The 21,717-nt window shown below is 38.6% G+C and overlaps 1 protein-coding gene across 6 annotated transcripts in view; it reads right to left on the reverse strand.

Annotated features, from left to right (window-relative positions):
- The window catches only part of SYTL5 (synaptotagmin like 5), a 640,677-nt gene that overhangs the window by 516,130 nt on the left and 102,830 nt on the right, over positions 1-21,717 (reverse strand). For 2 of the 6 annotated variants that reach the window (XM_049873450.1, XM_049873445.1), the window contains exon 1: positions 16,462-16,557. The exons of 2 other annotated variants lie outside the window; for them this stretch is intronic. The gene's annotated coding sequence lies outside the window, so the exon portion shown is untranslated. Of the gene's footprint in view, positions 1-12,167; positions 12,394-15,341; positions 15,552-16,461; positions 16,558-21,717 lie in introns of those variants that run through there. 2 more of the 6 variants (XM_049873449.1, XM_049873448.1) reach the window with 2 other exon arrangements.

The following is a 21,717-nucleotide window of genomic DNA, read 5'->3' on the forward strand; positions in this document are numbered from 1 at the left end:
TGGGTAACCACAGTCTATAAACCCCTGAAATTGCCTCCATTTGTCTATTAAAACATAAGTGTATTTTTCTCAAGGGAGACAGTCTGCAATTCTCATCAATCATCATAGGGATCAACTATCTCCAAAAGTGGTTGATGAACCTCTGTTGCAAATAATGGGGCCTCCACAAGTCTTACAGAAACCCTTTGAGGAGCCTTTATTTTACTTGTCAAGAACATTATCTTCTCTTGCTTTATTACCCTGTCACCGGCCTCTGGAACACATGGTACTATTTTTTTTCCAACATGTGTACCCACAATACTGTTTGTTTATAAAAGAATTGCAGAGAATTTTGATTTCCGCAAACTATGCTCTCATTTTCTTGATATGTACATCTATGTGTGTGTAAAATAATCACTCTTATAATCTCACCTCCAAACCGTTGTGCATTTCAACCCTGCTTACTTCTCTTTATACCATTAAAAGTGCCTACACTTCTACCAATCCAGTAACAATAAATAGGAAATCATGGTGTACATGTCGATTTTCAAATTGGCTCAACTTCTGCATTCCTATCAAGAACTGGAGGAATGGGTTACCTGTTATCTGTAAGCTTCCTGGTGATTACCATCTTACACGTCCTATATATTAGGAAGTGAGATATGGTAGGTTAAACTCCTCCCCCCGCCAAAAAAAAACCAAACCCATTGCTATCGAGTCAATTCTGATTCATAGCGACCCCACAGGACAGAGTAGAACCGCCCCATAGAGTTTCCAAGGAGTGCCTGGTGGATCTGAGCTGCCAACCTTTTGGTTAGCAGCCGAACTCTTAACCACTATGCCGCCAGGATTTCCATGGTAGATTAAAGAGGACCACAAATTCTTCGTTACTCCTTCTGTTGAGAGATGGAATCTGATTCACCTACTCTTGAATCTGGGATGACTTTAGTGATTCGCTTAACCAATAAAATCTGGCAAAAGTAATGTTCTAGGGCTTGTAAAGTTAGGTCATAAGATGTCTTGCAGCTTCTGCTTGGGCCTCTTGGAATGCTTGCTCTGGGAGAAGATCAAAAAACTAAACCAAACCTGTTGCTGTCAAGTTGATTCTGACTCATAGTGACCCTATAGCGACCTTATAGGACACAGGAGAACTGCCCATAGAGTTTCCAAGGAGTGGCTGGTGGTCTTCGAAATGCCAAACTTTTGGTTAGCAGCTGTAGCTTGCTGTAGACAGCTGCCATGTAAAAAGTCTGACTACCCTGGTACTGCTGTGAAGGAGAGGCCACATATACGTATTCTGGTCAATACTCCCAGCTGTGCTCCCAGCCAAACGATCAGCATTAAATGCCAGCCATGTGAGTTTAATACTGAGATTCTTCTATATATAACAGCATGCTATAAGGCTTGTAATATAAAGTTAAGTGAAAAAAAAAATCAGGATATAGGAACCTAAATATTATAAAGGAAAGAATGGAAGGGAATAAGCCAACATATGAAGTCTATCTCTGGGTAGTTATATTATGGATGCATTTTAATTTCTTCTCTATATTTATTTTCATTTTTTTAATAGTGGATACATATTATTTGTAAAATCAGCAAAAAATCAAAGTGGCAAATGTCATTTTTGTCAAGAGTATATTCTATAACATCTACCTATAGAGTCATAATTTAGGCTCAGATATGATAATTCATGTAAAAGGCTTATCCCAGAACTTAATACTTTGAAGTGTTCAATAAATATGGGCTCAATAAATATTAGCCAAGTTAACTCAGCTTCGTATGCCATGATACACAATGCATAGATCTGCTGATTCTCATGGTTGGCCACTGAACAGGGAAAGAACAATATAGTCATACAGCCTTGAAGTTAATAAATCCATTCTTAAAAGTAATGTTTAATTCACTAAGGCATGCTCAGTCTTTAAAAAAATGGAACCAAAGAACAGACAAAATGGGCTATAAAACATATAAACCTTCATACAACAAAGAAAAAAATTTTCAAACAACAAACATGTATAAAATCATGTATCAGAAACTGTGCTGGATCTAGGGGATGAATAGATAAACATGGACTCCATTCTCAAGGAGCCTATTTCCTAAAATTTCCTAGGGGAGGCAAATATTTAAACAAAAAAACACAGTCTTATAATTGCCCACTTTGGCTTGGAATAGATTCAACGGCAAAGGATTTTGGCTTGGAGAACACAAAGAACATTTAAGAAGAGCAGGGTGGGCATTTTAGGTTGGGAGGACAGCAAATGTGAAGTCACAGGAACACATGACTAGTCCAGAGATTAGTTGGTATGCAAATAAAGGATCCGGGCTTTAGCAAGGGATTTTTAAACCATGTTTCTGGGAACAGTTCCTTAGTAAACCCAACAAGGGAGGCTCAATGACCAAGCCTGTGGCACCAACCCCTGGTTCAAACAGAGCAGCTCTGCTTTTTTTTATATAAGTTAGATTTCCTGGCGGGATTTTATTTGAACAAAGAGTTTCATGACCTTAAAAAGTCTGAAAACTGCTCCCATACCATCACTATTTTTAAGCCATGGAATAGTATGGTCAGATTTCTAGTTTTGATTTGTGTTTTGAATCCAACACCACCACTTAGTGATTAGATGAAAGAGAGAGTGCAGGTCAGGTAGACAATGAGGAGGCTCTTGCAGGAGTGCCAGAGAGAGATGAGGAATTAAAGTTGTGATGGTGGGAAAGGAAATAATGCTCATTTTTGAGATACTTAGGAATGATTTCAATAAGATCCAGTAACCAACTTAGATGGGGATGATAGGGGAGAAGAAAGAGGCTGACTTTGAGGTTTCTAGTATGGGGAACTAAGAAGGTTCTTAAGTTTTAGTGTACACAAGAATCAACTAGGTTCAATTAAGTATATGACCAAATGGGCAACACCTTACCAAAAGCAAAGACAAGAAGGCAGGAACAGACAGGAAAATTGGACAAATGGACAGGAAGAACCCAGGGTGGAAGGGAAAGGGGGAGAATGCTGACATACTGTGGGGATTGCAACCAATGTCACAAAACAATTTGGGTATAAATTTTTGAATGAGAAACTAATTTGCACTGTAAACTTTCACCTAAAACAATACAACAACAAAAAAAGAAGGGGACACACACACAGGGAAGAAAGCCATGTGAAGATGGAGGCAGAGACTGGAGTGATGCTAAAGCCAAGAACTGCCTAGGGCCACCAGAGACTGGGAAAGGCAAGGAAGGATTCTTCCCTAGAACCTTCAGAGAGGGCACGACCTTGCCGACACCTTGATTTAGGACTTCTGGCCTCCAGGCCTGTGAGAGAATAAATTGTTGTTTTAAGCTCAAAAAAAAAAAAAAAGTCAACTAGGGGGCTTGCTAACAAAATAGATTCCTGGGGGTCCATCTGTAAAGATTCTTATTCGATAGGACTGAGATAAAGCCTAGGAATGTTGATGGTAATGCTATTAACAGAGATAGGGAATATAAGACAAAACGGCTAAGAGAGAGAAAAAAGTAATTAACTACATTTTAGATATGTTGAGGTCCAGGTGCTTATGAGGTAAACATCAGCAAGGGTCTGTCCAGAAGGGCATTTGGAATACAGAACTAGAGTTTATCAGAATTTGGAATACAGAGCTAGAGTTTATCAGAGAAATTTACACTAGAGACATTTAATTGGCAATCTCTGGTGCCTAGATGCTGACTGAAGCCATGAAAATAAGTGAGATCATCCTCCAGGGAGAAAAAAAGAAAAGGGCCAAGATGGTACCATGAGGAGCACCAATATTTAAAGAATGAATAGAGGAATAAATAAGTTGATGAAAGAGACTGAAGACGGATGATCAACAGAGTGGGAGAACCAGTTGAGTCTAATGAACCGGGAGTTAAGTATATCACTCAGGGTCAATAATGTTGAAACTGTTGAGTTCAGGTTTCAAATAACTGATCTAGTAAACTGTTGGAAACACCTCCAGCTGTACCAAGCACCATACTAAATCTAGTATCTCTGACAAATGTACCATATCAATATATTTTGCCCAGTCCAGTGTTATGTTTCATCCTCCTTGGCCTAATACCCCAGGTTTCTAGTGATACAAAGTTGCAAAATCTTGCAATGATTTTGGCATATAATCTAATTCCTTCCAGGTCAGACTTTGTGCTTGTCTCTCTGGAAAAACCAAAAAAATCAAACCTATTGCCGTTGAGTTGATTCCAACTCATAGCAACCCTATAGGTCAGAGTAGAACTGCCCCATAGAGTTTCCAAGAAGCACCTGGTGGATTTGAACTGCTGACCTTTTGGTTAGCAGCCACAGGACTTAACCACTACACCACCAGGGTTTCCTGACTCTCTGGAGCATGCTAAAATTTGACCAGTTATGGGCCTACCACTGGGAACAAGCGTTACTTGGGGCAAGGGTTGAGGAGAATGAGTAATTCCTAGCATCCAAAAATGAAAAAAGATATGACCTGAAAATCACTCATTAATTAGGAGATCTTGCCTAGGAAACCCTATGGGACAGTTCTATTCTGTCTTATAGGGTCATTATGAGTCAGAATCAACTTGACGGCACACAATGACAACAACAAAGTTGTCGTTGAACAAGAGCAAAGGAAAGAATAGTTCAAGATGGACACCAGAGAGGAAGCTCTGCAATAGAGGTTTATGGCGATGGAGGCCATTTGAAGCCTGGAAGAATTTTGAAGAGCCATGCATGTTCCAACATGAGTGTTGTATAGGTCCTTTTCATAGGAGTCAAAGGGAGTTAGTTTTGGAAAAGGATCATAAGTGTCTTCACAGAGATGAAATGCATGGTCAGATAGCCCTTGCAAGTTGAGGCCCTGAACAAACACCTTAAGCGTAAGTAGCTTAAAGACTAGTGTAAGAAGATACAATATTCTATCCATAAGGGAGGCTAAACATGCCCAGACCCAATTATCCAAGCTTTCTATGTGGATTGCAGAGTACTCTCAGGAAATCTTGCTTCTGAGGTTGTACAGGACATGGGCTAGCTGAGAAGGCACTAAGGTCCATCGTGTACAGCCACCCATGCTACCACCCAGGTGAGTAACCTGGAACACCAGGAAGTTCTATTTTAAACTAAACATGAAGCTGACTCTCACATACACAAACCTTTCTTCTAGAGGAATTATCCACAAATACAGCCAGCTTGCTGTCTCTCATGTTTAGTTAAGATTCCTGTCAGTGGGACTGTTAATGCCACCTGACTGCCCACGTAGCAATGCGCTGTGGGGAGCAAGATGAACAACATTTCTGCTCCTCAAAGGTGACCTCACAGCATGGTCTACATCAGGGGTTGGCAAACTTTTTACGCTAGGGGCCAGCTAGTAAATATTTTAGACCTTTAGAGCTTAGAGGCAAAATCATGGATATTATGTAGATATTTTATGACAAGAGAGAAACACAAATGTCCACAAGTTTTTATTGACAAAATAAAAAATATAATAATTGAGGACTTTTTTTTTGAAAGACAGATCTACTAATGAGAAGAATGGAATTTTAGGGTAGGTAACATTTCACTTAATTGGGGTCCAAAGTTACTGCTTCTAGCATCAAAATTGATTGCAGATGTTCACCTATAAATGCTCATTTGTAATGCAATTTTATGTCTTTCATCTTTGGAAATGCCTTTTCACACATTTAGAAATGATACGCATGGCACTCTAACTGCTGTCCAATTATAACTGCATCACTGGGGCTGCAGTGGGCCAAGTGGCAGTGTGAAGCAATGAGAGTGCCACACACAGTTTCTGTCTCAACTACTCAACTCTGCTTACTGTAGCGTGAAAGCAGTCACAGACCATATGTAAATGAAGTGGTGTGGCTATGTTCCGATAAAACTTTATGTACAGGCATTAAAATGTGAATTTCATATGATTTTCATGTACCACAAAATATTATCCTTCTTTTGATTTTTTTTCTCAACAATTTAAAACTGTGAAAACCATTCTTATCTTGCAGCTATACAAAAAGAATGGCATGTTGGCATTCCTGGTCTACACCAACGTTCCCAAAGTGTGGCCTGTGGACCAACAGCATCAGGATCACCAGGGAGCTTGTTAGAAATGCCGATTCCTAGGTACCATCCAGACTTACCGAACCTGAATCAGAAGTTTAACAGAAACCTCTGATGATTTGGATGCACCTTAAAGTTTGAGACCACACTGGTCTACAGTTTAACACTTTCTAGGCTGCAGCTCTATCCCTTTAGAGAAGATAATGAAAACTTTGGGTACTACAACGGGTTCACAAACCATTAGAAGTCCATCCAGGAACTCCTACAGTGTCTGTGGCCCTGAGGTTATAACCCCAGGGACTCTGTTGCCAGGCCCACCCCAAGATGAAAATATTATAAAATTACATTGTGGTGAGGGTTAAACACCCTGTGACTATACTAAAAAATATTGAATTGTACACTTTAAAACGGTGAATTTTATGCTATGTGAATTATATCTCAGTAAATCTTTTTTTTTTAATCAAAACCTCTGAGGTTAGGGGCCAGGCATTGTATTTTTAAAACATCCCAAAGAGATTCCCAGGTACAGCCCAAGAGGAGAATTGCAAGGACTCCAAGTTTTGGAGTCAGACAGCTTCGTGTTCAAATCCCAGCTCTATCTCTGCGTTACAGAAGCCAAGTTACTTAACCTCTCTGAACCTCAGTTTCTTCTTATGTAAAGTGGGCATGATAATAATACTCACCTCACGGACTTTCTGGGAGGACAAAAAGGAATTTCTAATGAAAAATGCCTAGTATAATCCCTGTCATATACCTTTTTTCATGTGAAGTGATAGAATTCCTCACATCAAATATAAAGCCACAAAGAAATAATTACTATACACTTCATATTATGGGGAAACCCTGGTGGCGTAGTGGTTAAGTGCTACAGCTGCTAACCAAGAGGTCAGCAGTTCAAATCCACCAGGCGCTCCTCGGAAACTCTATGGGGCAGTTCTACCCTGTCCTATAGGGTCGCTGTGAGTTGGAATCGACTCGACGGCAGTGGGTTTGGTTTGGGTTTTCTCATATTATGTAAGTCATATAATTAGTTATACATGTCTTATCATCTGTGTCGTATTATATTTTATGTTGGATTATATATTTCCTGCTCCATTATCATACTTGCCTTAAGGCCTTTTCCTTAAGGCTCATGGTAATAATGATAGTAAACATGTTGTTGTTGGGTGCTGTAGAGTCAATTCTGACTCATAAGGACCACATATGACAGAATAGAACTGCCCCATAGGGTTTTCTTAGCCGTAATCTTTACAGAACCAGATCACCAGATCTTTCTCCAGCAGAGCCTCTGGGTTAGCAGTCCTTTCGGTTAGCAGTCAAGTGCTTAACCCTTGTGCCAGCAGGGCTCCTGTGATAGTAAACATAGCACTTATTATATTTAAGCACTAGGCACTGTTCTAAGGTCTTGATTTACATATATTAACTCGTTCAAACTGCACATCAACGCTTTGAGCTATTTACTTTTATTAGTCCCATGTTACAGAGCGAAACCAAGGCTGAGAAAGGTTAAATAACTTGCTCAATGTCACACAGCTAGTAAGTGGTGGAGCTAGGATTCCAGCAAAGGCAGTCTACCTTTAGTGGCTACATTCTTGATCACTGTGCTATAGTGACTATATTTCTGATCACTATGCTATACTACACTACACTATACTATACCAATGCTCTCCTATACTACACTACACTATAGTATACTATACCAATGCTATACATACTATACTAATGTTTTTGGGGTGGTATTTATCCTATACTACACTACACTATACTACACTACACTATATAGTTGCTATGAGTCGGAATCAACTGAATAGCAAATGGATTTTGTTTTGTTTCATACTACACTATACTGTAGAAATGAATATATGTGTGTGTGTACATATACACACACATATATACTCACACACATAATGATATAACACACACATGTGATTTTGTCTTGGCCAATCTTATACCAATGTCCACTACTCCTACTTTTTAGGGTGCAAATTTTTACATATCAAAAAACTCTACAAAAGTGTACAACTGGACATATAGGCACACTTGAAAAATGAAAGCCAGAGTGTGGTAAATGCAGACCCTTTTGCTCCTGAGAATAGTGCTCTCTTAGGCAATGCTACTGTGTATGTAGTTCATGGACTAGTGTTGGCCCACAAACCAGTTAGCCACTGGTGTGGACAAGATATGTACAGGAATTTGAGAGTGTTTAGGAAAATTTATAGCAATGTGATGTTGATATGACATCAAAGTGTGTAATCAGTGGACTCATCTAGTTGAACAGTGTATTTTAGAAAAGTATTACCGTAGTTTGAAGTGGCCTAGAAAATTAAAAAAAAAAAACAAAACTGGTTCCTTACCACAGAGAGTTTGGGGACCACCACTGTAAGATGATCCTCAAAGTGTTTTCTTTTAATGTACCTCAAACTAGGCATTCTCTCTACCAAGAACAAAGCTTGGACATCTCAACACAGAGTTTTATTGTAAGACAGAGTATAGAGAGGATGTAGCTATGACATTGAAGCAGCTTCCTCAGACCGAGAAAAAGATATAAAAGTTCCAGCAGTGGTCAGCGTGTGAGGGTCAGAGGGAAACGAGGTTAGGAAGGGTAGGATGCAGCTTGGATCCAGTTAGCATGGACAGGGGAGCCAAGCTGAGGGAGTGGTAGTTGGCAGTGGTTGAGGGACTGGGAAGTGCTGAGGGAACCAGTAGGCCTAAGAAGGCTGGGTAATGACGAGGGGCTCACAGAATGCAGGGTCCCCATCACCAAAGGTCATCAATAGAGGATACTAACCAGTGAGACATTGGGGACAGGGCCAGATTAGTGACAGTTTAGCAGACACCAGCACAAACTGGGTGAAAACAAATGCCCACAAGTTTTTATTGACAAAATTAAAAATGTAATAATAATTGAAGACTTTTTTTGTAACACAGATTTAATGAGAATAGAACTTCAGGGTAGATAACATCGCACTTAATTGAGGTCCAAAGTTAGTATTTCTATCATCAAACTCAATCACAAACATTCAACTATAAATGTTAATGTCTTTCATCTTTGAAAATGTCTTTTCACACAGATAAAAATGATACACATGACACTCTAACTGCTTTTGAATTATAACTGCATCACTGAGAACAGAGAGAAAGGAAGAAATTGGAGTGGCAGGAAAAAAACATCCCCAGAAGATGCCTTTAGAAGCTACATAACTTGACCAAGGTGATTCTGGCATAAGGTAGTAATTAAGAGCAGGGATTCTGGTTCAAATCCAGGCTCTGAAACTTGGTAGTTGTGGGATCTTGGGGACATGACTGGACTTCCGTGTGTCTTGGTTACATGCAAAGTACCTAAATAGTACTTAAAAAATTAGGTCATGGTAATTCCTCAGAAAAGTGTTAGTTGTTACTATTATTATTAGTGACAAAACTGGGCCTACATTTCATGCCTGGTGACCCAGGGTTTGGAGTCCTGGTGGTATAGTGGTTAAGAGCTCATTTGCTAATCAAAAGGTCAGCAGTTCAAATGCACCAGGCACTCCTTGGAAACCCTATGGGGCAGTTCTACTCTGTTCTGTAGGGTTGCTATGAGCCAGAATCAACTTGACAGCAATGGGTTGACCCAGGTTTAATAGTTTTCCCAATATAATCAAAGATTGCCACTGGATTTTATCTTAGTTGCTCAGGAACCTACCTTACAGGTCTGAGTGGAGCTAGTACTTCATTTTATTGTATTGTGCTTAAATATAAAGCCAAACATATAAAAAAACATATAACTATTACTTAAAAGAACAATGAGCAATTCAGACAGGAGCTCATTTGAAAGAAAATCAATAGTTGTTTGGTTTGTTGTGCTTAACTGACTTAGAAATAACCTTCCTGTGTTTAGAGCGCAAACTCAGTAATAGCCAACAAAGCAATTAACTAGATGACAGCTGTGAATGGTTTGAAGCAGGTTAAATTCTTCCTTCTTGAACATGGCTAAGGCAAGCAGAACATCTGAGTTTGGTTTTTTTTTTTCCCTACTTTACTGACTGGACTTCTTTGCAGTTAAGATCAATAGTATTTTCCTCGCGCTGTTCTCTCAACTAGAGGCAGTGATTCTTCCGTCACAAAATGGGTTTTTATACACATCTGGTTCTAGTCAAAGTACGCAGCTTAAAAATTATACATTTGTTTGTGGACACAGACATCTTCAGTCAGATCATTATTTCTTGAAAGTTGGAAAGGTGCCTATTTTGTATTAGGGCCTCACTGCATTGTTTGCAAATTCATCCTCATTATCATATCCCTTGATTTAAACAAAGTTAATTACAAAAATTTTAATCACATATTAATTTTAATGTGACTCACACCAGGAGACTAAAAACTACAGCTCTTGGGAGGATATAGTAAAGGATCTGTCTATACTCTGGTACTTGAATTAAATATGTTTGATACTACCTTTCCTGGTCTGTGTTTACCAAGTGGGCTGTTGCTGAACTTTCATTTTTATAATCCAGATAAAAGTATGTTTAGATTTAAAGTCTATTTTTGAACACTGTGGCATCATTTCATGGCTACATTCCAGGTCTGGTTTCTCCACCCACACCCCCACCTCCTACTCCATCTCAACTCTATTTTCTGGTCAAATCTACTAGCTCCATTCTTAGACAACACTGTCAGTGTTAAATGATTTTTTTTTAAAGCATAATGTTAAGTCTTGAGGATTTTACCAGTTTTATAATAAAATATATCTTAGCATTGGTTCTTTATTCATTTTCTTAATTTGCCTCTGAGTTTTGATATACTCTCCTGAAAATATTCTCTGACTGTACAACACCAAAATGAAAATGCCACTGAAGTCTATTTACAAGAACCACAAGCCCTTAAATGAATTGGACGTGTTTTTAATGTAGGAACAGAGTGTTATCCTGGCATTCAGTTCGAAAGATTAAATCAAACGAGCCTGGATAAGTCAATTGCTACAAGGACTGGAAACTGCTAAATTAAAGTTTTACAAGAGTTACAAATGGTATGTGCCTACTTGGAAATGAACGCTATTAAGGGTCCAGTGAAAGTAAGTCTGATGTTAATATTTTTATTCAGTGAAGAAGAGAACGAAGTATAAGCCTATTCTTTCAGTCACAGATAATGCTTAGACAAAAGTCAAGACACTAAGGTGAGCAAGCATTTAAATGAACAAGAAGTAGTTAAAATAAAATGACAACTATCTAACTATCTAAACTGAGCCTGAACTTTTGAAGTGGTAGCAAAAACAAATAAAGCTGAAAACTCACAAACCCAAAGAAAATATCCCCATGGCCAGCAGCATCAATTAAGCACAGTGCAAAGCAACTACCAATTTACAGTATAATGTACTGTGCAGGAAATAACATCAGCATTTGAGACCTTTGATGCTCAAATACAGGATCATGGATGAGAAAATCATACTCTTCTTGCACAGTATTACCAGATATTAGAATACTTAGTGTAAATGCCATTTAAGTAATTTGTAGATGTTATGAAAAACTATCGAGCATTTACTACCACTTGTCAAGGAAAACTAGAGTTGTAACATGCAGCAGTAGCCTTGGGATGTCAGAGCCTATCGTCTTACCTGTATGCTAAAGCACAAAGATGCTGAGATGATAGCACTCAAGGGTTGAGAATATGAGCTCTGCTGCTGGGCTACCTGGATTTGAAACCTGGCTCAATTGCCCATCAATTATGTATAAAATGGGATGACAGTGATGATGCTGATGAGAATAATAATTATATCTAACTCATAGGATTCTTGTGAAGCTTAAATATGTTAAACAAATTTAAAGCACTTAGAACAATTTCTGGAACATTTGAAGTATTATTTCTCCTTTCTTAATATGAAAAACAAACAAACATCATCCAAAGTGAACTATTAAAAAAAAAAGTAAAAATACAAACTCTGGGCAATAACCCTGTAAATTGAGAGAGGTGGATTTTTTAAGGTCCCTTGTACTCTGCAATGCCATAAGCCTATGCTTATTAACGATTAAAGAAAAGGATTTCTAGAATACAGAGGACAGTTGAGGCTGGTTTCTTAACACTTGGACATTCAGATGATGATATTTTGATTCCATAACATACCTACCTATTTCATGACATTAAAGGACAAACTATTTTTTTTTTTAACCAAGAAATGTGTCTGACAAACCCTTATCCTCATCCGTGAGCCGCAAGTGGTTGCTTAGAATGTTCATCCCTCCTCAGGTTGCGTTTCCATGATCAGCTCTGTCCCCAGATGCCAGGATTATTTTTGGTCTAAATCATAAAGGATTCATTCAGCAGGGTACAGGTATACACTTTCTTGTTCTGTATTACCATCCTGGCTGCACCTGCTTCTCACCTGGTGACTCAGTTCTAATAACTTGTTCTTACCACCCAGAGGCACCTCAGAAGAAAGGCCTGGTGATCTGCTTCTGAAAACATCAGCCATTGAAAACCCTATGGAGCACAGTTCTACTCCCACACACACAGGGTCACCATGAATTGAAACAGACTCAACAGCAACTGAAACTAGATCTTGTACCCACAACTTGCCCCACTGGTCCCTACCACCACTCTCACACTTACAGGATACTTAATATGTGCCAGACACTGTTTTAAGTACTTTACATCTATTAAGCCCTTTAATTCTACAATACCTCTATGAATGCAAACTACTATTATGCCCACTTTACAGATGAAGAAATTCAGGAACATAGAAGATAACTAATTTCCCACAACTGGTAAGTAGCAGAGCCAGGATTCAAACTTGGGCAGTCTGGCTTCAGAGTCCATGCGCTCCACTCCAACAGGATATTGCCTCAGGATCTTAACTATAAGATCCAGGGCCTTCATCTCTTCTCCTGAGTTATTCTTATAATAACAAATCTTATTTGAATATGTAATTATAACTAATATTTTTACACTGCATCACAGTTTGAAATGATTTTACCTTCAGGATCTGCTTTGTTCCTTGCGACAAATGTGTGAGATAAGATGAGTATAAGGAGAGTGAGGCTCACAGTGAGATACAGTGCACAGAAACTACAGAATGGTCCAGTTAGAACTTAAACTTGGATCTTTGGCTACCAAAGCCTATGTTATTTCCACCAACCCCATGATACTGTTCCCTGGGTTTAGAAAAAGAAGATATCTATGGTGTGGACTTCCTGATTGAGGTAGGGCCTGGCCACGTCCTTAAATTCTAAGTAGCTCTTGGACTAAGTAAGAGGAAGATGAGAAAACAGTGAAGAAAAAAAAAAAAAAAGAAACAGAAAAGGGAGATAGGAAAGGGTTGCTGCTAGACACATTCTGCTGAAAGAAATAGACTTGGTGATGGTTTGGCTATTAAGAGCAAAGGAAAAGTTAGAAGCAAAGCTGACTCCAAGGTTTCAAATGTGGGAAGCCAGGAGATCGTCAATACCATTAGCAGAAACATGGATGAAAGGGGCAGTGGTTTGATGAGAAAAACAGTGAGTTTGGTCAAATCATGACGAATATCAAGTGACAGTTGTACATCCAAGTGGAAAAATACATAACAGATGGAAAGATATAAGATCTGGAAATGGATATTTGGCAGGCATCAACTTAGAGGTAAAATTTTAAACTATGGGCTGATGGAGGAACCTTGGTGGCATAATGGTTAAGCACTCAGCTGCTAATTGGAAGGTTGGCACTGTGAATCCACCAGCGGCTCCATGCAAGAAAAGACCAGGCGATCTGCTCCTGTAAAGATTACAGCCTAGAAAACCCTATGCGCAGTTCTCCTCTGTCATATAGGGTCACTCTGAGTCAGAATCAACTTGATGGCACACAACAACAATGGGTTGATGAGAAGTCACAGACAAAGGAAAGAAGTAACAAAGTATGGGCCAAATACTAAACCTTTGGGGGAAAACCCATACTTAGGGAGAAGAAGAGGAAAAAGAGACATGGGGAAAGTGGTTAAAGATAGTACAGAATTATAGACACCAAAGAAGAAGATGATTTCAAGAAGTGGGAAATGATTATGAGTGTCACGTAAAGCAAATGAGTCAAATGAAATGAGAATTTCGACAGTATTCTTCATAGCATTTGTCACATTTAAAATGAATTACCTGGGTAAATTATCTTCTTTCCCAACTAGCTACCCATTGCCATCCAGTCGATTCCAACTCATAGTGACCCTATAGACTGGAGGTGCATGAGAGCAGATGTAAATATTTCCTGCTGTAACTCCACTTCCTATAAGGGCCTGATACATAGCTGGCAGTAAATAAATATTTATTGAATGGATGAATGAAAGAATAAATAAATGAACGTAACTGGATTTACTGATAGCATTACTGGTAACCCTTGAAAGTACAGTCTCAGTAAAGAGATGGAAGTAGACACCATATTCCAGGACAATTTATAAGAAAGATTTTAAGAGAGAGAGTGGGTGGTGAGGAAATAGGGGCAGGCTTTACAACCACCACTGAGAGAAGTGTTTTTGCTGAAAGGACAGAGAAACCAGATCAAACGAAATTTCTGTCCTAGTACACTATATACTTAATCACATTTTGTTCCTCTAAGAGCCCTTTTTTTTAAAAAAGCCCTGCCTTACTTCCAGATAATCTTCCAGAACTCAAATTGCCAACTCTACAAGTGGTAGGAGCAATGGAAACCACCTGCTTTATTGCTGGCTTCAGTAGAATCAGATGTCCATGGTTTAGGCATGATAGAAGATGTGGAGAAAGCACAGCAAGGAAATGAGGTCAAAGGAAATATTACTACAGTAAGAGACGATCAGGAACGAAACCAGGTTAGAGGGAAGTTAATGAATTCTGTAAAATTCAAAATGTGTGAATGTGTGTGTGTGTGTGTGTGTGTGTGTGTGTGTGGGCGGCGGGGGGAGTGGTAAGAAAGAGTGACAGCATGCATGCACATAACATATGGGATATGTAAAAATACAGTAACAAGGAAATTCGAAATAGAAAGTATTAAAGATGATTAGCTAAGTGTTTACAACTGCTGGCAAAATAGTCAGAACATATGTCATGGTATAAAAGAGCTTAGGGAAAACAAACTGCTCAGTTCACATATTCAAGCTGCATTTCTTTTTCCTTCCTGTAATATACTAAATCACTAGGAAAGTAGTTTCAACAAAAATACTAAATGTGTCTCCAGGACACAAAGAGGTAGAAACCTCAATAATTATATTCCCCAAACCAATTAGAAGACTTTATCAAACCTGAATAAATTGACAACACAGCTAATTTTTAAACATGGGCTAGCAGAGAATTTCAGGAAATCCGAAGAACACAGAATAAACATGATTCAACAACCAGAAGACAATAAAAAAAAAAAAAAACCATTTTCTCACCTTTTCCATTTCCCTTTTCCTCATATTGATTGCCTGTCTGTAAACATATATGTGTATATATATTGAGGGATGTAGGGATCTAATTAAGGATTTAACTAGAGTACCACTGACTCGATGGCAGTGGGTTTACCACTAAATGGCTTCATGCACTTGAGTCATGGGGTATGAACTGTAACAATCTTGTGTTTAAGCTGTTGTCTAAACAACATGTAAGTAACTTGTTATAAACTGAAAAAAATTACTCATTTCCTGTTCTTAAAAGACATTTTAAGGAGGCTAGGATTTAAGTAATATTTTTAAATGCATTCTCATATATAAGTAATATTTTCTACCCAGTCTTTTGAATGCTTTAGATAGATAACTCCTTTTTTCCTCCAAGAATACATTTTGATATGTTAGAAAATATATTATTTCTTATATATGAGGAAGCACAGCATTGCTAATTAAAACAATCTAGGTTACTTTAAATAAAAATTAAAAAACCTAATGTATCTTTACAGTATATATTCACATTCACAGTCAATATCTCATCTCCTTGTGGTATTAAAAATGCCATATTCACGTTGAAATTATTCCAGGCTGTTCAAACTTGAGCAGCCCTACAAAATATGTACACATATTGGGTATTTAACCATTTCACAAATGAGACTGAATGCAAAAACAATTCAACAGTGCTAAATGAAACGTCTGAGCTTTCTCATAAATGAAAGAAATGCAGAGCAAGAGGACTGTCTATCTTACACATAGAGCTGTGAAAGGTTTTTGGCAAAATGACATGGTACTTCTGTTCTGAACTTGAATTATGTCACTAGGATACATATTTGTTCCTGGAAACATGCATTGTTCAGTGGGATCTAGTACAATGGTTCACCTTGTAGATTAAATTAAGCGCTAATAACAAGAGGGCACCTTAGATTTCACTCCTCAATCCATCAAATTTACAGCAGACCAAGGCTAAAATATCCTCTTTTTTAATTATAAAATCCCAAATGAAATAGTGGAAGGAGATTCTTTTTCTTCCTGACCAGCAAACGAACCCCCCCCGCCCCCGGTCCACACAATATACAAAAATCAAGAAAGCAGATATCACAGAGGAGACCTCCAAACACATTATTCTTACCTCAGTCTGAAGGCTAGAATATTTTTACAGGCTCACTTTTCTTTCAGACCCAAATGTAGAATGCTGAACTATTTGACCTCATGGAGCACTGGAAGCAGGAACTTGAAAAACTAGCCTCTCCTGTTCCCACAATCTGTTTACACATTAAACACACCCAGTAGCAGAGAATAATGTTTATCTGTGGTGGACAGCTATCCAAGAAGCTGGCAGTATCTCCCTAGCTGTGCTTTCAAAAAGGAATGTCTCTGTATATCCCAGTTGTTTCATCCTCTAAGGCGCATTCAGGAAGGGTCTTTAAGTGAGATACTTTTAACACCACTCTTTTAAAGGGGATCCACTCTTTTGATATTCTTCTCTACCCAGGAAGGAGTCCCTGTGTGGTGCAAATACGGCTCAGCTGATAACTGAAAGGTTGGAGGTTTGAGAGCACCCAGAGGCTCCTTGGAAGATAGGCCTAAGGATCTACTTCCAAAAAATCAGCCAGTGAAAACCCTATGGATCACAATAGTCTGATCCCATTGTACATGGGTTGCCATGAGTCCAGGGCTTATTCAAAGGTAGATAAAAACAACAACGCAGGAAAAACCCTATTCGTAAAGGATCTGGGGAGGGGAACATATGTGTCAGGCATGTTCTAAGTGCTTCATACATATCATCTCCTATAATTCCTAATCTTTATTAAGTATATACTATTAAAAAAATTATTACCCCCATATTACAGATGAGCAAACTAAGTATTTTTGCCCAGTCACCCAATTAGTAAATAGTAGCACCAGAAACTAAAACCAGACACTCCAGCACCACAGTCCATGTATCTAACTATGAAAATGCACTGTGTATGTAGGGCTTTTAGAAGACCATTTTATAACAGGACGTGATTGTTCAGCTGAACATTAAATGAGTGAGGTTTTCTTAGTGCTTGTACAGTATTATATCTTGGGTTGCAGTAAGTGAATTTTTTGAAGTTTATTCCCCCAAGATGGCTGCTCACTTAGGTTATTTTTAGCTGCTGTGGCCTTTTGGGGCCTTAGGGAATTAAAAAGAAAATGAGTCTAGCTTAAAGTACCAAGAGAGATTTATTACTTACTTACTCATTTATTTATTACTTGCTTATGTTCAAAGAGCCATACAGGAGAAAGCAATACAACACATTTAATAAGCCTCAAAGGAGTGTTTTGTTCTGTATTTCAGATTGGGTAATCCTTATTAATCTCTCTTCAAGTTCACTGACTTTCTTTGGCCACTTCCAAACTGATGGTAAACCCAGATAGTGAGGGTTTTTTTTTTTTTAATTTCAGTTATTGTAATTTTAAGTTCCAAAATTTCCATTTGATTGTTTTTTATAGTTTCCATTTCTCCAATGTTCACTCATCAAGACTACATTTTCCTTTAATTCTTTTAATATATTTTTCTCTAATTATTTGCACGTATTTATAATAGTTGCTTTAATATCTTTGTCTACTAAATCCAATAACAGGGCACCTTGGGGTCCGTTTCTATTGACCTCTTATTTTTTCTTAATTATAAGTCACATTTTTCTGCTGCTTTGCATGTTGAATAATTTTTTATTGTATATTGGATAATGTGGATGATACATTGCAGAGACCCTGGATTCTATTATCTCCTTTGAAGAATGTTGATTTTTGTTGGGCAAATCTGCTGCAAAAAGACCTCTTTAAAGTGTTAAAAAGCAAAGATGTCTTTGAGGACTAAGGTGCACCCGACCCAAGCCACGGTATTTTCAATCACCCAACATCCATGTGACAGCTGGACAATGAATAAGGAAGATGGAAGAAAAATGGGTGCCTTTGAATTGTGGTGTTGGTGAAGACTATTGAATATACCACGGACTGCCAGAAGACCAAACAAATCTGTCTTAGAAGAAGTACAACCAAAACGATCCTTAGAAGCAAGGATAACAAGACTACATCTTACCCACTTTGGACATGTCATCAGGAGGGACCAGTCCCTGGAGAAGGACGTTATGCTTGGTAAAATAGAGGGTCAGCAAAAAAGAGGAAGACCTTCAATGAGATGGGATTGGCACAGTGGTTGCAACAATGGGCTCAAACACAGCAACGACTGTGAGGATGGCACAGGATAGGGCAGTGTTCCATTTTGTTGTCACTTGAGTTGGAACCAACTCGATGACACCTAACAACAATAACAACAGGTTCAATAGGTTTGGTTTTATGCATTGTCAAAGTAGATATGCAGAAAGCCTAAACTCTTTCCTATGCCTGACTAATTTTTGGGACTCAACCTCTAAACTGTCTCCCTTGCAGTCTTGTCCGGGCTGAGTTTTAGGCTTATTTTTCAGTAAGCCTAGTAAGAAAGGCCTGGCGATCTACTTCCAAAAATTAGCTAATGAAAACTCTATGGATCACAATGGTCTGATCTACAACTGATCATGGGGATGGTGCAGAACCACGCAGTGTTTTGTTCCCTTGTGCATGGGGTTGTCATGAGTTGGAGGCCAACTAGACAGCAGCTAAAAATTGTAGGTCTTACTTTAGAGCGTGGTTTTTTACTCCTAAGACTTCTGGTGTATTGGCTGTATGCCCAGGGGTTAACAAGGTGTTATCAAAGTGTCTTCACTCTGGTGGGGCTGGAACTCCAGCATCCCACAGCACTGGTCAACTACTAATATCTCTGTTCCTCTCTCAACCTTGTAGAGGATACTGCTCTATGAATATGCACCTGAGCCCTCAGTCAAGGACTCTTGGCAACCCTCCAAACGGACTTTTGAAAATCCTTCTTTACATAGCTCCTTTCTTTTTGATGCCGTTTCACAAATTCCAGCTGCTTAAAGTCTCCTGAACTCTGATTCTGCCTCTCTAGCTCAGAAGGATGACTGTATTCTGCCTAAAATCCAGCTCACTGGGCCACTGGAATGTTTTTCCTGAGCAGAGAGCTGGAGTGATGGTTGAACTCCCGTTGTGAGTTTCCCTTCTCACAGGCATCTGTATTGCACTGCCTGTTATAAAATGCCTGAAAACAGTCATCTCATATATTTTGTCCAGTTTTATGATCATTTGTGGGACAAGGGATAGTCCAATACCAATTATTCTATCATAGGCAAAAGTGAAAATCTCCCAAAGGGATTTATTTCTGACCAAATGTAAATGTCATAATAAACCTATTTGCCCTGTGCAGTCTTTTTTGCAATCTTGACTCCTCTCAAAATATAACAATACACATCATGAGACAGGAAGGTGGTGGGGAAAATATCAGAAGACAGGGGATAAATCAGTGTGCTGCTGCATCCTGCACCGTTACCTAGTATCATAGTTTGAAACAGATGCTAAGACAAGGATTCAAGTGCAAGTAGTTTCTTTGGAGGTGTATTAGTTTCCTATAGCTTCTGTAACAAATTATCACAAACTTGGTGGCTTCAAACAAACATACATGCATTCTTTTACAGCTTTAAAGATTAGAAGTCCAAGATCAGTTTCAATGGACTAAAGTCTGACTTTATTATGCTCTGGATTATTCTCTTTAAAATGAAAGGAACTATAAAGTTCTGAAATCTAAAATGTTTTTAATTATTACACTTTAGATGAAGGTTTACAGAACAAACTAGCTTTTCATTAAACAATTAGTACACATATTGTTTTATGACATTGGTTACCAACCCCACACAAACACATCAACACTCTCCCCTTCTCGACCTTGGGTTCCCTAAAATTCTGATTTTTTTAAAGTTTATTTCATATTTATTTTATTGTCACTTTGATTAACAGGTAGCCAAACTACAACCATTCATGTTTCAGGATCTCACTATCCCATCTTAAGTGCTTAAATGTCCTAGACACATTTGACTTTTGCCTTCCCAAAATCAAATCCTACATGAAAATTGAAATAAAATAAAATAATATTTCACAATATTTTTTGTACTGAAAACTGTCTTTGAGATTTCCCACCAGGCCCTTTGAAAGTCACAAAGACATATTCTTCCGTTTTATAAAAAAGAGAGGTGCTAGACATATTGAGATTTATTTGCTAGGTAAATATTGATGAGTTACGTGGAAAAGTCATACAAAAAGGGTGCTCAGCCTTCCCTAGGTTAAATTTGATTAGGGAAATATTATTATTATAAATATTTCAGAAATTATATCCTATATGAGAAATACTTAGAGGTTTGTCAGTGTCCTTGCTGTCCATGATCTCTTTATATATATCAGCATCCTGGTGGTTCTTTCCCTGGTTATTCAGGCAACAACACTACAGTATTATTGGTCATAATTTCAGTTCTTATTTCTAAATGCAATCTTTTTAAATTTGAATCTAGCATCTTCTAGACCAGAACTTTTCAACTGAGGATGCACATCAAACTTTTTTTTAATGAAATTTTATTAAAATACAGATGCTTAGGATCTATGCCAGATTTCTTTGAAAATAGGCTCAACTATTATGTTTATAGACAATTGGGTCAAAACACTTTTGTAGGGTTGGCTTTATTATCTTGTTTTGCATGCCATGAACAACCAAATTTCCTTTTCACTTGTTCTCATTATGCATTCCCACCAGACTTTTCATTCGTAAAGATTATTAGTCATAAGTAAGCAACAGCATTTTAAGCCTCTGTCATCTCCAGATAGGTTTTGGTTTTACTCTGATAGCTCCCCAGAAAGCTTGGCAACCAGCCACAGGCCAGAGTTCTTGTCTTCACCAAACAAGGGCAGTCTCAGAGCCCTGTGGAAAGGACAAGACCTCAGGAACTTCAAACAACAGGCTCTTGCATCCAGGCCTCTGAAGTCATTGCATAACCACCTTTAAGACCATGCCAGTGGAGAGCCAGCATTACCAGAAGGCCTTAGTTGAGAAGCAGATGAGTTTGTGACACAGTATCACAACATGCAGCGAAACACGACCAAGGTCAACAAAGTCCAAAGACCTGTATTGGGAAATCAGTCCAGTGAATCCCCATCTATCTGGCTTTCCCCAAATACAGCAGAAGTGAGCATTATTGAGAGGGACTTGTTAAGAGTGCTTTCCTAGGTGTCCAGGAGATGGTAACACCTCCATATTGAAGAGTTCAGCTTCTTTTTCCCAGAGGAGAACACTGAACACTTCCCACCTCGAGGCCCTTGCTCAGTGTTCAGGGGAGGGAAGAGCCTTAACAGCAGCAGGGAGAGCTGGGCTCTCTTCCCCCTTACTGGCTGTGGGACCTGGGAGAGGAGTGACCATCTCTGGGCCACAGTGATCTCGGCTGTAAAGTGGGGACAAAAAAGACCCCAATCACCTCAGTAGAGA

Source organism: Elephas maximus, chromosome X, assembly GCF_024166365.1.
Source record: "Elephas maximus indicus isolate mEleMax1 chromosome X, mEleMax1 primary haplotype, whole genome shotgun sequence".
NCBI classification, from domain to species: Eukaryota; Metazoa; Chordata; class Mammalia; order Proboscidea; family Elephantidae; genus Elephas; species Elephas maximus.